This window comes from Python bivittatus, unplaced genomic scaffold (genome assembly GCF_059951505.1).
Source record: "Python bivittatus isolate LINGU-HERP-01145 unplaced genomic scaffold, Pbiv_v1 ctg000330_np1212, whole genome shotgun sequence".
Taxonomy (NCBI): Eukaryota; Metazoa; Chordata; class Lepidosauria; order Squamata; family Pythonidae; genus Python; species Python bivittatus.
The window spans coordinates 20,674,601-20,688,085 of NW_028277058.1; the positions used below are offsets into that span (position 1 = coordinate 20,674,601).

Sequence of the window (13,485 nt, forward strand, 5' to 3'; positions counted from 1 at the left end):
TGCATTACAAACAAGATTTTTAACTAAGATATCAGATTTTGGAAGTTTAAATGTGGTGTTTTTACTTACTTGCTTACGGTGATTTCAGTTTTTGCAGTCTTGGTACTAAATTAAAAAGAGGATGAAACAACCTAGCATTGATCAATGTGTGCATAGAGTTTGAGCTCGATTTGACAATATATTTATCTCAAACCACTATAAGCAAACCTCATTATTAGTTTGAATGCACAGACCAAAGGATTATTCTTGGTCAGATTTGTATAAAATTTAAAATGTGGCTTCTTTGTCTCTGTTTTGTTTTGTTTTTGTTTTTTGTTTTTTTTAACAAAGCATGTCTTAAACTGTCTTCTCTATGTACAGAAAAAAATCTTTGCCTGAAGAATATTGTTCCATTATTGTTTCATTCTTGGGAAGGATACTGGTATTTGCACATTCAGTATAGCTTTCACCATGTGGTGACTTCCAGATATGTTGGGTTACTGTTTGCATTTTCCAGCCAGCACAGGAAATGGTTATACTGGCTTGGGATGATGGAAATTATAGTCCAGCATATATAGACTGTGCCAGATGGAGAAGGCTGCAATATCTCATGAAAAGTGGGAACATAAGATTCCTCCATCTCCTGAGCATTTTACATATAGGCAACACACATAATAAATGAGATCTAGAAGATTATAATCATCAGCCCTATCCAGGCATAAAGGTTGCACTACTTCATTCCTTAACTATTTTGTATAAACTATACAGATAAAGAAAGATGCAAGATCAGAGTAATTATGTATCAGATGCATATCAGATGAATGAACCTATATTTAGAATTTAGCTGGATTACATTCTGTTCATGACCCTGGTAAACTGTAATATCAAATGGATTGGATAGATGTATTAAATACCTATATTCATTTAAATGAGTATATGCTATGGCTGGGTTAGTCAATACTGTTACTACTCTCTTAAGAGGCAATGGTTGTTCTAAAATCAATGAAATGTATAGAGAGGAGAGCTGGTTGGATTAGATAGTGGGCAACAGCTATGTTTCTCCCTTTTATAATCCAATTTTTTGTTTAAAATCTTTGCCAGGAAGCATTTCTTTTAAACCTAAAAGACCTGATACAGTATTTGTATTTGAAATTCTTATTTAGGTGCTTGTATATTTTATGTCTTTTTTGCTATAATATTTATATTTTAATGGTGCTCTTTGGAACTGGTAGTTAAAAATGTGCATAATTATAAATATAATTAATCATCTATCAGTTTTAATAAGAATTATTTTGTGAACACTTATATTGGCAAAGTGAATAACAATCTTATGCGTGTTAGTAATTTTGCTGTTACATTTATGTTATGGGTTTTATGTTAATCCAGTCTCTTCATTTTCTCATAATTGTGGTTGTGAGCACAATTTCCCTTGTTGGTAGATTCATAACAAAATTTAGTTGAACTGCTTTCTTTTTATGAGGTAATTTGATTTTGGAAGTGACAAGGATCATGGGGTTGAAACTCATTTTTCAGCAAACATATTGGACTGCATTTCTTGCTTACTGTGGTTTGAGAACTTTTTAAGGAATTCATCAGTATTGTTCTATTTTATTCATTGCAGTTTTAGTTTTATTAGTTTCTCTTATACCTGTGAAAATATAGAGAAATATGTGAAATTTTAAGACTATTTTTGTGCATTATCATGATTACAGTTTGAAATTATGTGAAATTGTGGCTCTGATTGAATTAGGTAATCAGATCCTGGCTATGCACAACTATGCATCCATATGGTGTCTCTTTTGCTGTTGTGTTTCTTCTACCACATGAATCAGTAGGAAGCTGCTTCCCATTAATGCAAACTGTTTTATAAAAGCTTTTAATTCAGACAGTATGGAAGTTAGCTTAGATTGCAGATAAAAGTTTGTAATTTCCTGGGTTCTTCATCCCTTGCATGAAGGGAAAAATGGCCATACCAAAGGATTTCTATGTTGGTATATGGAATTTAACTTAGCCAGAATTCAGTTTTGTAATGTAGCAGTATAAATAGACAAACTCCAGACAAAACTAATAAATATTTGTTCTTACTAGAGTAAAAACAAAGTAAGATATATCATCAAAGTTTCATTTTGAATGTACAACTGTATAATACTTATTGTATGTAGAAATAAAAGTGAGTAAGAACAGAAAAAGTAGACATACATAACTCGACTTTTGGTGGAATACACTTTCCTTCTCAAAAGCAGAATGCTACTGAACGCTAATGCCAGACTCCTTGGAAGAGAAAAGCCAAAATATAGTTTATTTGCAAGAAAATAAAGTATACATTTCTTTTTAACATACTTGAATCCATTAAAATATAACAAGCATAAAGATTCACAGAATATTGATTTGCAACTAAGGTTGCATGATGTATGCTTGAAAAATAAGTGTTTATGTTACAGTATGGATGTTAATCTTATTGAGACGTTTATTTGAAATTCAGTGTTTTGTCAGGCTTTGAATATAAGGAATGCAATAAACTAAAAAGTTATGGGCTTGCGGTTGTAAAAATAAGGTCAGGGTTTTGGGATTGTGTATTGTATGAGACTGCATCTGTCCTTCTCCACCATGTCCATAAATTCTGCCTGCCCTTTTCAAAATCAAAAGAAATAATTTACTTGGGTTTGGTATTACAAGAGATAATTAGACTGGGAAATAAATTGCTCTACAGAATGAAAGTAGGAAGTGGCTGAGAGGGTGAGAAATTGCCTAATCTCTCACACTTCCGAAGCCTGCCTTATCTTTACATTTTTATTAGCATATAGCGATAGAAGTAGAGAGAAGTATTCAAAAGGACTGATTTGCTATTTAGTGAAGCCATAGTGCAGCCTTTGAATAATTGGAAACGCTATTGGATTTTATGACTTGCACTTACATATTGCAGCAGGCAGAAATCTGTACTGAAATAAATTGGCCAATAAAAACAGTTGCAGAAAATATTTCATTATGAATGTTTAGGATATTTAATAGAAGGAAGACATGATAATCCCTTGTTATGAAAGGAACTTTCTAATATCAAGGCCATATTACCATTCTGGTAATAATTTTTAATATAAATATTGGAAAATGTCACTAAATAGCAATGCTCCTACACAGATTTAAATCACTGAATATTTTTTCAGTATATGAACCAAAGTTTTCAGTCTGATTTTGTATTATATTCTCAACCCACAACATACTGGTATACAGGTAGTCCTCGCTTAACAACCACAATAGGGACCATAAAATTTCTTGTTAAGCAGGGCGGTTGTCAAACGAGTCGTGCCCGATTTTATGACCTTTTTTGCAATGGTCATTATGTGAATCACCATGGCTGTTTAGTGAACCATGCAGTTCCCCATTGATTTTGCTTGCTGGAAGCAGGCTGGGAAGGTCACAAATGGCGATCACGTGATCCTGGGATGCTGCAGCTGTCGTAAGTGCAAGCTGGTTGCCAAATGGCCAGATCAGGATCACATGACCGCAGGGGTGCTGCAATGGTTGTAAGTGCGAGGACCAGTGGTAAGTCCCTTTGTTCAGCATGGTTGTAACTTTGAATGGTCACTAAGCGGATGGTCATTAAGTGAGGACTACCTGTAGCTTTTTAAAAAATATTACCTACCAATGGAAATAATTTTAGTCTAAGTTCAGTAATTTATTCATGTTGAAATAGTTTAGGATAGAATGTGTGTCAATACCTGATAAGTTTGGAGTCTTTATATTTCAGTTTGTTATTGACAGTCTTAAAAATGTGTTTACCAACAAGATAGTGTTCTAAAAATAGTTCATTATAGTTATTACTATGTTTTTCTTCATGTTTATTATTTCTTTAGATACTTAATGAATACTGTATTCAGAGTGGAAAATTCTAATACACTTGCAGCTGTCATTTTGTTCCTCCGAAACAGATTCTATCTGTGCGTTAGCAACTAACTTAATGGACCACAACTGATGCACAGTTTGATCTATCTTGTTAATAAAACCAATTTTAAAAGGATTTTGATTGTGCAAAAGAAAAAAACCCTCTAAATATTCAACACTCAAAAGTGAAAACTAATTAAATTCTCACCTGCTTAAAACCCATAAATTTTGGGAGGAAAGGGCACCTGAAATTCTTACTAATATAATTAATTTTTCTATTCTGAATTGTACCAGTAGTAAGAGTGACCTTATGGCAACTGCATAGTGCTGTATGTTCTGAAATTCTTTATTTAGATATCTGCATACAAAATAACATACCAATATGTACTTTTGCAAATAGTTTAATTTTAAGTTCTAAAATTTTTTGAAATTATTGCTTTGATGTTTTATACTATATTCTAATATTCTTATGGAACTATGTTCCATTGGATTCAGCATGGCTTACTTTAGAGTAAGGTTTAAAATTTCTGTTTTAAGACCGCAAACATACTTAGGAGTAAGCACTATTAAAAATTGTGTAGCTTGTTTCCACCAGTATTGGGCTTAGGAATGAACAAACATGTAATGTATAAATGTATTTTATATCATTTTTAATAATAGTTATAATAGTTACCAAGCAGTGTTTGTGTATTTACTGTAGATTTTATATAGATTATGCAACAATAATATTGTTATTAAAAAGTGTGGAACTTTTTAAAAGTTCTTCATAACTAGAATCCAAAGATAAAGAGTATAAATTTTGCGTATTTTGTTTCTGGACTTCATGTACTAGGTCACATTTTTTGTTAAACTGAGCAAACTTTTAAAAGTAGTTTCTGATACAGGCTGAAGGAAAGAAAGAACATGTCAGCCTTTGGTTTTCTTAAAATGGTTGTGGGCTTGTTTGTATCATATCTATTGATTTTAGTACAAATTTACTTCACATTAAAGCATTATTCATGGTATCTGAAGCAAAAATAAGTGTTCCATGTGAGCATAGCACAGTTGTGTAACTGTGTGGTGAAATGTTCAGTAATTTTGCTATGGAGTGATTTTGATATTTCACAGTGACAACCACTTATGTGGCTGCTGCTTATAAATGTCCTGCATGACTGCATTTAACCGAGTGAGGGTCAGTCATACTTGAGTGCCAGCTATGTTTAGAAGTGAGCCAAGCTCATCTCACTTTTCCACATTTCTCTTAGTTCATATGCATATAATCTAGTTGTCTTTCTGTTTATCTAACTTTTAAGCATGAACAAAAAGGCTATATACATGCAATGAACTGTTTATAATTTGTCAGATTAATTTCTGTTTTTAACAGTTGTGTTATTTAGCTGTCAGGATAGTTTCATTTTTTTTTTAATTAAAGTGGTTAAACAATGTAACAAAATGATCTGGTTGATACATAATCCTCTATGTGCACTTTCTTGAATGGTGATCTGAAAAAACATTCCTATTAATGTTTACTTTTTACAAAATTAGGTATCTATATTTTCCTGTAATATTTATTCTAAAATGATCAACCTGCAATTCGGAGGATTTTCAAACAATCCTTGTTATTTCCATTTTTAAATTTTATTTTTATGCTGAAATAGATTTGATGTGCGCAATTTGTGTATGTATAGTTAAACCACCATTTTTGCTTGCTGTGGGATCTAGCAAAATCTACATCACAAATTTTAACACATTACAGCTGAAGGAAGAGGAGCACCTCGCCAGAAAAGAAATGTAACTACGTGGAAAGAGGCTTGTCCAGCAGTTTGCTTCTTGTGATCGAACAGAGCTGTAAAGGATTCATGGATAAATTGAACAGGAATAGATCTGAATAAAGCAAATCTGCATATATGGTAACCAGTAGCTCTCTTACTTTTTATGTTGCTTAGCTGTTTTATTTGAAGGAACCTGTGTGATTTAAAACATATAGCTTTTTGCAACTTTATTACTGGTTATATACATTTGATAATTAAAATGTGCAGGCAATTGGAAAAAAGTCAAGTAAATGCTTGTTTTTATAGTAGTTGGTTCTTGTTTAAATGTTCAAGATAATGTCTGTAAAGCGCACCAATTTGATTATAATAGATGTAGTGTTGTAATAAACTGTTTGATGGGGCTGATGTGTAAAGCTGTTCGAGTTATTTGATGTTTACACCTCAGGGAGCGTCTTGTGTTCAGCAATATTTAATGGTGTTAAATGTCTCTAACAAAAATGCATATTTTTTACAAATGCATCAATTTATTGTATTTGATGAATGAATAGCAGTTGTGTCCAACACTTTATGATGATAGAATAGAAATCACATCATTAGTTTGTAGCCAGTTTTGCATAGGTGGCTTGTGAACATGCTGAAAGGTGTACCAAAAAATTAACGTTTGTGGTCCTAATAGACTGAAACTCCATTGGAGAAGATTTAGGCTGAAATTGAATTAAAGCGTGTGAAGACTTCTGTTGCAATATACAGAACTAAATATCCCATATTTATTTACAAAAGGTTAGAAAAAATGTTTGGCATTTTCAGATTTGGTGATTACCTTTCTTTACTTTTTTGTTATGTCCTATTTCCAGATGCTCTGATAGTGTATACACAGATATATGTCAGCTAAAAGTAGGTATAAAAGAAATCCCTTAAAAAAAACCCCACAAAAAATAAAATTTCCAGCAGTTTCCTTAAGCAGTAGAATGCATATACATTCAGTATTCTGATGTGTGTATGCATATTCCTTGAATAATTAATGGAGTTTGTCCTAATAAGTAGATGGAGATCTGATGTACTCTACTAACTCAACAGTAGATTTACACTCATGTTCAGCAATATGTTGTTTGCATTATAACTGAGTTTTGTTGATAAAAATAGACTTCTCAAAATCTTACTTGCACCTGCCTAATTTCTCCTCCTTTCAAAGCTGTCAACATTTTAAATATTTGCTGAACTATTTCCCCAGATTTTACTGGTTCATGAATTAATGAAAAGTCTTTTTAATATATAATCAATATCATAATAAATTTGCTGAGATATGATATTAAATACAATATATATATATTTTGTAGCATCAAACTTGACTTTACAACCAGCCATAACTTGACAAGAAACCATGACCAGTCTTGGCTTTCTAATTAATATAATTGCATAATAGATAAGTTTAAAAAGCATCCTTGACACATCTACAGTTTTTAAAATAAATGAAGCATATATACTAAAGTGTACATATGCTTCAGTTATATACATAATGAGGTACATAATGTATTATCCAGACTTTAGTTTCTGCTTACCTGGGAATAAATCCCTTTGAAAGTGGAATTACATTTGAGTAAATATGCATAGTAATATGCTATCCACTTGTTATTGGCGGCACATGGAAGCACTCAAATTGCTGTATTGGTTCTATACACAATCCTGCTCAGGCTAGAACCACTGAAATAAAAATAATTTATTATGTCTCTCAGAAGTCTTGTCCAATGTGACTAAATTTACATTGTTGCAAAAGTCAGTTTATCATGTGCCTAGTTCAGCCAGTGCAACTTAACCTATAGACTTGCCTGTTTCAAACTAATGTATTTTAGTTGTTTATAACTGGAGTTGTATGGGTATGTTAAACTGTTCACTGAAGAGATTTTTATAACAGCTGCCTTTATCATTTTTGTACTTGGACATTCTCATGAGCCATTCCTGGTTTGTTTTATTGATCTAACACATTTTTATGTGAAATTGGCTTCTGTTAAGCATATTATTATGGGTCAGTTTATCCAATTAGTATGTGGAAATGTCAATATCTAAATTTGGTTTAGCCTCTGATTTTATTTGTGTGTGTGTGTGTGTGTGTGTATGTATATATATATGTGTGTGTGTGTAGATATATATATGTCTGTGTGTATAAATAAATAGGGAGTAGTTCAGAAGTAAAGATTGATTGAAGTAAAATATTAAGATGTTTGGGTTCATACAATCTTTTTACGTTAAAGTTACACTCTTAAGGTTTTGAGTTGTTTCCTTTGTGCAGAGGTGAATAGGAGTATAATCAGAAAATGGGAAGTTGGTCACATACTTGGAACGACTTGTTTATGTTGGGTGGTTGTCTCAGCTCTAAGAACTCCAGTGCAGTATACATTTTTAATTAGCTAGAATGTGGACAGAGAATCTGGACTAAAAACTGGAAAAACCAAAAGCTGAAGAAACAGCAGGTAAGTTAGATATGCATGGTGGATAAGTTTTTATTTGAACAATTTCAAGTATCCAGGAACCAAAATGAAAATAATTTAAAATCACAACTTACTTTTCTGTAACTTACTTTTTACAATTGAACAGTAGTGTTATTGCTGTATATAGTTTATGTTTTCTCCTCAAGATTTCCATTGCTGGCAATGGATTTGCCAAAAATCAAAGTATGAATGTTTTTTTGATAACTTTTTATATACGTAGTGTGAAAGTTTTTGATGTGTAGTAGTAAATAATCTTTAGAGTTTGTCTTGTGAGTAAAATTTTATTTTCCAATGGGAATTATTAGTTTCAATGAACATTTAAAGAAGTCCAAAGATATTAAGACAAATGAAGGCATTCCAGTTGTGATACGTCTGTGAGCAAACTCAGGATATATTATTGTGCATACTCACCAGACAGTAACAAAAACCTGGGTATTTTCTAGGCTCCTGTTGAAGTTTGTTTGGGTTTCTGTATTTATTCTGCTTTTGACAGGAAAATGTGTGCAAGTAGGTACTTGATATTTCTGTATATAGATGTCCTTAGATAAAATAGATAATATTTTATGTTTTAATCTATAAAAACGCAAAACACTGAACTAAAATAATTGATTAGATACGTCAATATCTGCTTGAATTGTCACATATCTTTAATGTGCATGGTTGCAGAGGGTGGTACCCCTGGAACTAATTCGAACTTAAGCCAGAACAGTAAATGTATTGATTAATTAGATAGCTTTTCTTTCAGTGTACTGAGCTAACAATACATATAGCTGGAAAGCTTTGTTTTTAGAGTAAGCATTCAAACTGAATACTAAGCAGATACGCACTGTCTTTTCTCATCTTTAAAATCTTGCCCATTAACTATCATGTGTCTAGCCAAACAGCCTGATTGCAAATAGTGCAATGGGCATGCAATGCATGATATTTATGTTTAGATTTCCCACTTAATTTTAGAGTGAAAATCCTGGTTAATTTTGAGATTGTGTGTGCTTGACTGTTTTTGATGATTCCTGGACTGTTTGGTTGTTCAAGTTTTGTCAAATATGAACTGCAGGTTTTAAATGTATATAACAACTTTAGTTTTAAGAACTCTTTTTGTAAATAATGGATAGTGGTTAGTTTCTCACTCCAGTTTCAGCTTACTACTAAGTTTTATATATAGGGTCTTATTATTCACATTGTTTACTTGTTTGATGTAAGATTCTACAGCCTTAAAATGCAGCTTTTAATGTAAAAGCATTAAACATACTCTGTAAAATGTGCATACTTCAACTGTTTGTCAATCTTAAAAATCTGAGAAGTAGGTAAAATTGTGTTAATGAAAACATTTTTATCTGATTTTGAGGAAGGAAGAATAGTGAAGATTCATTTAACATTTAGGTAGCTAATTTGAGAACAAGGTATTTTAAAAAGCACATTAGAAATATTTTATATAAGAAACTTTGATACTTCTTATGTATGTGTACATACAAAACCATGAGCAAACATACACATGCTTATGAGAACTATTAATACATATTCATTTCCATCAAATATTGCTTTCTCTCTTTGCAGTTGTAAATTATTAGTTTAAATAAAAATAATGCCACTGTATCCATATTACAAATGTAATGTAGATTATTTCAAGTTTTTTGGGTATAATCTTTCCATTCCCTACAAAGCCACTTTTGAGATGACATGCTCTGGAATAGCACATGAGACTGCAGCAGGGCAAACTGAAAGAATTTGATCAGACCATACTATATAAGCAGTAACATTTCTGTTTTCATACATTTTTGGTTCAACTTTTGACTGCAGATGTCTTCTGTGGTATATTCTTTTTTCCAAGTTCTGTCAGCTGAGATTTAATCCAAAAATACATTTAACATTAGAGCTTTGCTGCAGTTTGGATTTAGAAGCAAAACAGTGTTTCAGATAATGCAGAGGCACAAATGTAGTGCAACACCTTAAGTAAGTATATTTTTCTGGAATCACACACCTATTGCACGACCTTGGGAAAGGCACACAGGTACTTTGAAGAGTTGCAAACTGATGATACATTTGTGACTTGCGCACACTGAATACTTTTTTGCCTTTGAATTTGAAGTGCTGCAGAGCCCTACTTTCTCCATGGACAATGACTGCTAAAGAACCTATTCTTTTTTAGATCTATCTTAACAACTTTTTTATATTGTATTAAACTACAAGGACTAGAAGATTTGACAATTTTCTTCTAACTCAGAGACAATGATCATTGTAGTTATTGAGAATCTTATTAAGCAACATTTTCAGAACCTTCCATGAAATGTTAAATTAATCATCACTTAGGGTAGGATGTTCTGTATAAGGGGCGGGGGAATTGTCAATTGCCTTATGGGCAGATTATTAGGAAGTTGCTGCTGATGGTGGAAGGAACTAGAGCCAAAGTAGGCAGGTACCTCTTTGAAGAGCTCTTCCTTTATGCTATCCATTCTCACATCACACATCAGGTGCACTCTTGAAGCAGAGGAGGGAATGATTCTGAATTGGATTCCTAGAATAATTCACAATTGCTTTTCTTGGAGGTGAAATTAGATGCCAAGCAGCTATGATCTTGCTTTCCTTATTGATGGATTTGGCATGATTTAGAGACCTGGTTATTTTCTGTGATACACTGAGTTCCTATGAATTGACTTACTGTAAATACATTGTCTTGACAGCGGGAAGATTTAACGTTCATTTTATACTTCTTTAGTGCCTGTAGAGCTAACCAATTCTTCTTAGATACTTTTACATGGTCTTGGGTTGGATTTTGTTATGTCATCGTTTACACAAATGTTTACATGAAAGTAAAAGCACTGTGTATACTAAGGTTTTAAATTGGTTGGTATGTGTAACCAACCCAGGTTCTTTTGACTTTCTAATACCTGGCAGCTCAAGAACATCTTGAATGTGTTGAAATTTTGGAACTTAAATTGCTTCACAAGGTAAGAGGGAATAATGTCATACCAACATGTGAAATTTTATAAACCAAATCTCTGCCTCTAGAATTGGCTTTTAAAATTTCATTTCACTTCCACTTGATCGTTTGGTGATTTTAATTACCTTTATTTCTAGTCTTTAGGTGACTGTTAAGAATTTGGTATCAAGCCATTTGTTGGTTTTTTAACTGCAAAAGAAGTTACCTTGTATGGGGAAAAATAAAGCACATTTTTTATGAACACTTAAGTCTATTTTGTCTTCATTTCATGGAAACTATGGGGCTTTTTGAAGTTAAAGTATAAGCTGCTCTTACTGGAAAAACATGAAAAGTGACAAATTGATCAAAATATCTTGTGAAAAACAAAATGGAAAAGGTAATACTTATACCACTTTTTGTTCACTTTTGTATCAGTAGTTGTTGCTATGTAAAAGCACTATGAATTGTTAGTGTTCTCTGTACACTTATCTATGTAAAGAAAGCAACTATTTTGATGTCACTAGTTTTTAATGTTTCTGCTTTCCAACTGGTCTAAACTCTGTATTTGTATAATGGGAGAAAGAATGCATTTATTTCCAGTTCGGAAGTTGATCAGACATCTCTCTGTTCTCTTCCTTTTATACTTGACCCACTCTGTTCTCTTCCTTTTATACTTGATTATTTTAATTTCCTCCTCAGTTTTAAAATTTCTCTTAAAGCTATCTCTGCATTCCCCATCAACTCTATTTTGATCCTTCCTCTTTCTCCCACAGAAGATTTTATCAAATGCCCTTAAAAATCTTCTCAGTCTGCTAGCTCTTGATTTCCACCAACTATCCTGTTTTCTCCTGCAGAAAGAAAAGAAGAGCAGCTATATTCCAGATGAACCCTTTATGAGATTTAAATTAAATGACAGAATGGCAAAAGACTCAGATACTACCATTAAGTACAGAACTATGAAAATGTTTCCTTGGAACTTGTCAGTGTTGGTGGGAAGGGGAGAAACTCTTGAAGTTTAAAAGTAACAGCAGTTATCAATTAAAACAAATAGCTGAAGCTCACATATATATACAAGGTTAGATGCCAGAAAAACCCAACTGTTGCATTTTAAAATGATAGTGGGCTACTTTGAAAGGTGGGGTTGAAAGGTGGGGTTAAATGGTTTTACCAATATTAAGATATCACTAATATTAAGAATTCCATGTAGCATAACCTTCCTAAACTTAATGCTTTCTATCTGTTGGGTATGAACCTTTCATTTGAAGCTAGCATGGTGTTATAGGAGCATTAGTCCAACATACTTGGGGGAATAGTAGATTTGGAAAGTCAGCTCCAATAATAGATAATAAAAGTACATTGCTTTTGCCTGTTTTTTAGGGTGTATGAACACATTAGCTATTACATTAGAAAAAAGCATCAAGTGGGGTGCTTCAGGAACAGTCCTTGTGATCATTGCTAGATATTTAATACTTCCATTCGTGATTTGGATGAAGAGGTAGAGGGAATGCTTATCATATTTGCAGCTGATACAAAATTAGGTGGGATCACTAATATCCTAAAAGGTGGAAATAAAATTCAAAGTGACATTGATAGGTTAGAGAAATAAGCTAAAAGTAGCAGAATGAAGTTAATCAGAGAAAAGTGCAGTATTGGAATAATGCTTGTGAAAAAGATTTTGGAAGAGAAGTTGATTGCAGACTGAATATGAGCCTGCAGTGTGATATGAATGCAAAAAAAAAGGGGGGGGATGCAATTTTGTATTAGTCAAACCCCACCTCCAGTACTGTGGCATCTTAGTTTAAGGAGGCTTCAGATAAAATGAAATCAGAGGAATTCAGAGAAAGACAATCAAGATAATCAGGACCAGAAGCTAAGAGTTATGGGGGGGTATGATAGCAACTCTTCAGATATCTGAAGGATGTTACAAGAAGACTTCATTCCACAGTGCAGGTTATAGATATGTTATGGGGAGGCAAGTTTCAATTGAATTTTTAAAAAAACCTTCCTAACAGTTTTGAATGCAGAATTAATTCCAGAGAGGTGATAGCTCCCCTATATTGGGTGTATTAAGCTACAATGTCATTTATCAAAGACATTTTTATTTGGATTCTAGCATTGACCAAGGGATTGTACTTGGTGGCCTAAGGTGGGTTTTTTGAGGGGGTGTCTTCGAGTCAGTCTTGGCTCCTGGCAACTGTCTGGACAAGTCCCTGCAGTTTTCTTGGCAAGATTTTGGAAGTGTTTTGTCATTGCCTTCTTCCTAGGGCTGAGAGAGTGACTGGCCTAAGGTCACCCAGCTGGCTTTGTGCCTAAGGTGGGACTAGAACTCATGACTCCAGGTTTCTAGCCTGGTGCCTTAACCACTACACCAAACTGGGTCTCTGATGAACTAAGTGCCCCCTTCCAATTCTGTGACTAAATGTAAAATTTGTGTGAACATCATTATATTAGACTCTCTAATTTTTGCCTAGGT

The 13,485-nt window shown here is 33.1% G+C and overlaps 1 protein-coding gene across 4 annotated transcripts in view; it reads left to right on the forward strand.

Moving 5' to 3' along the window:
- The window catches only part of CPSF6 (cleavage and polyadenylation specific factor 6), a 43,514-nt gene extending 32,238 nt beyond the window's left edge, over positions 1-11,276 (forward strand). For all 4 annotated transcript variants that reach the window (XM_007423394.4, XM_007423395.4, XM_007423396.4 and 1 more), the window contains one exon: positions 5,594-11,276. The gene's annotated coding sequence lies outside the window, so the exon portion shown is untranslated. The remainder of the gene's footprint in view (positions 1-5,593) is intronic.
- Positions 11,277-13,485: the final 2,209 nt, after the last annotated feature.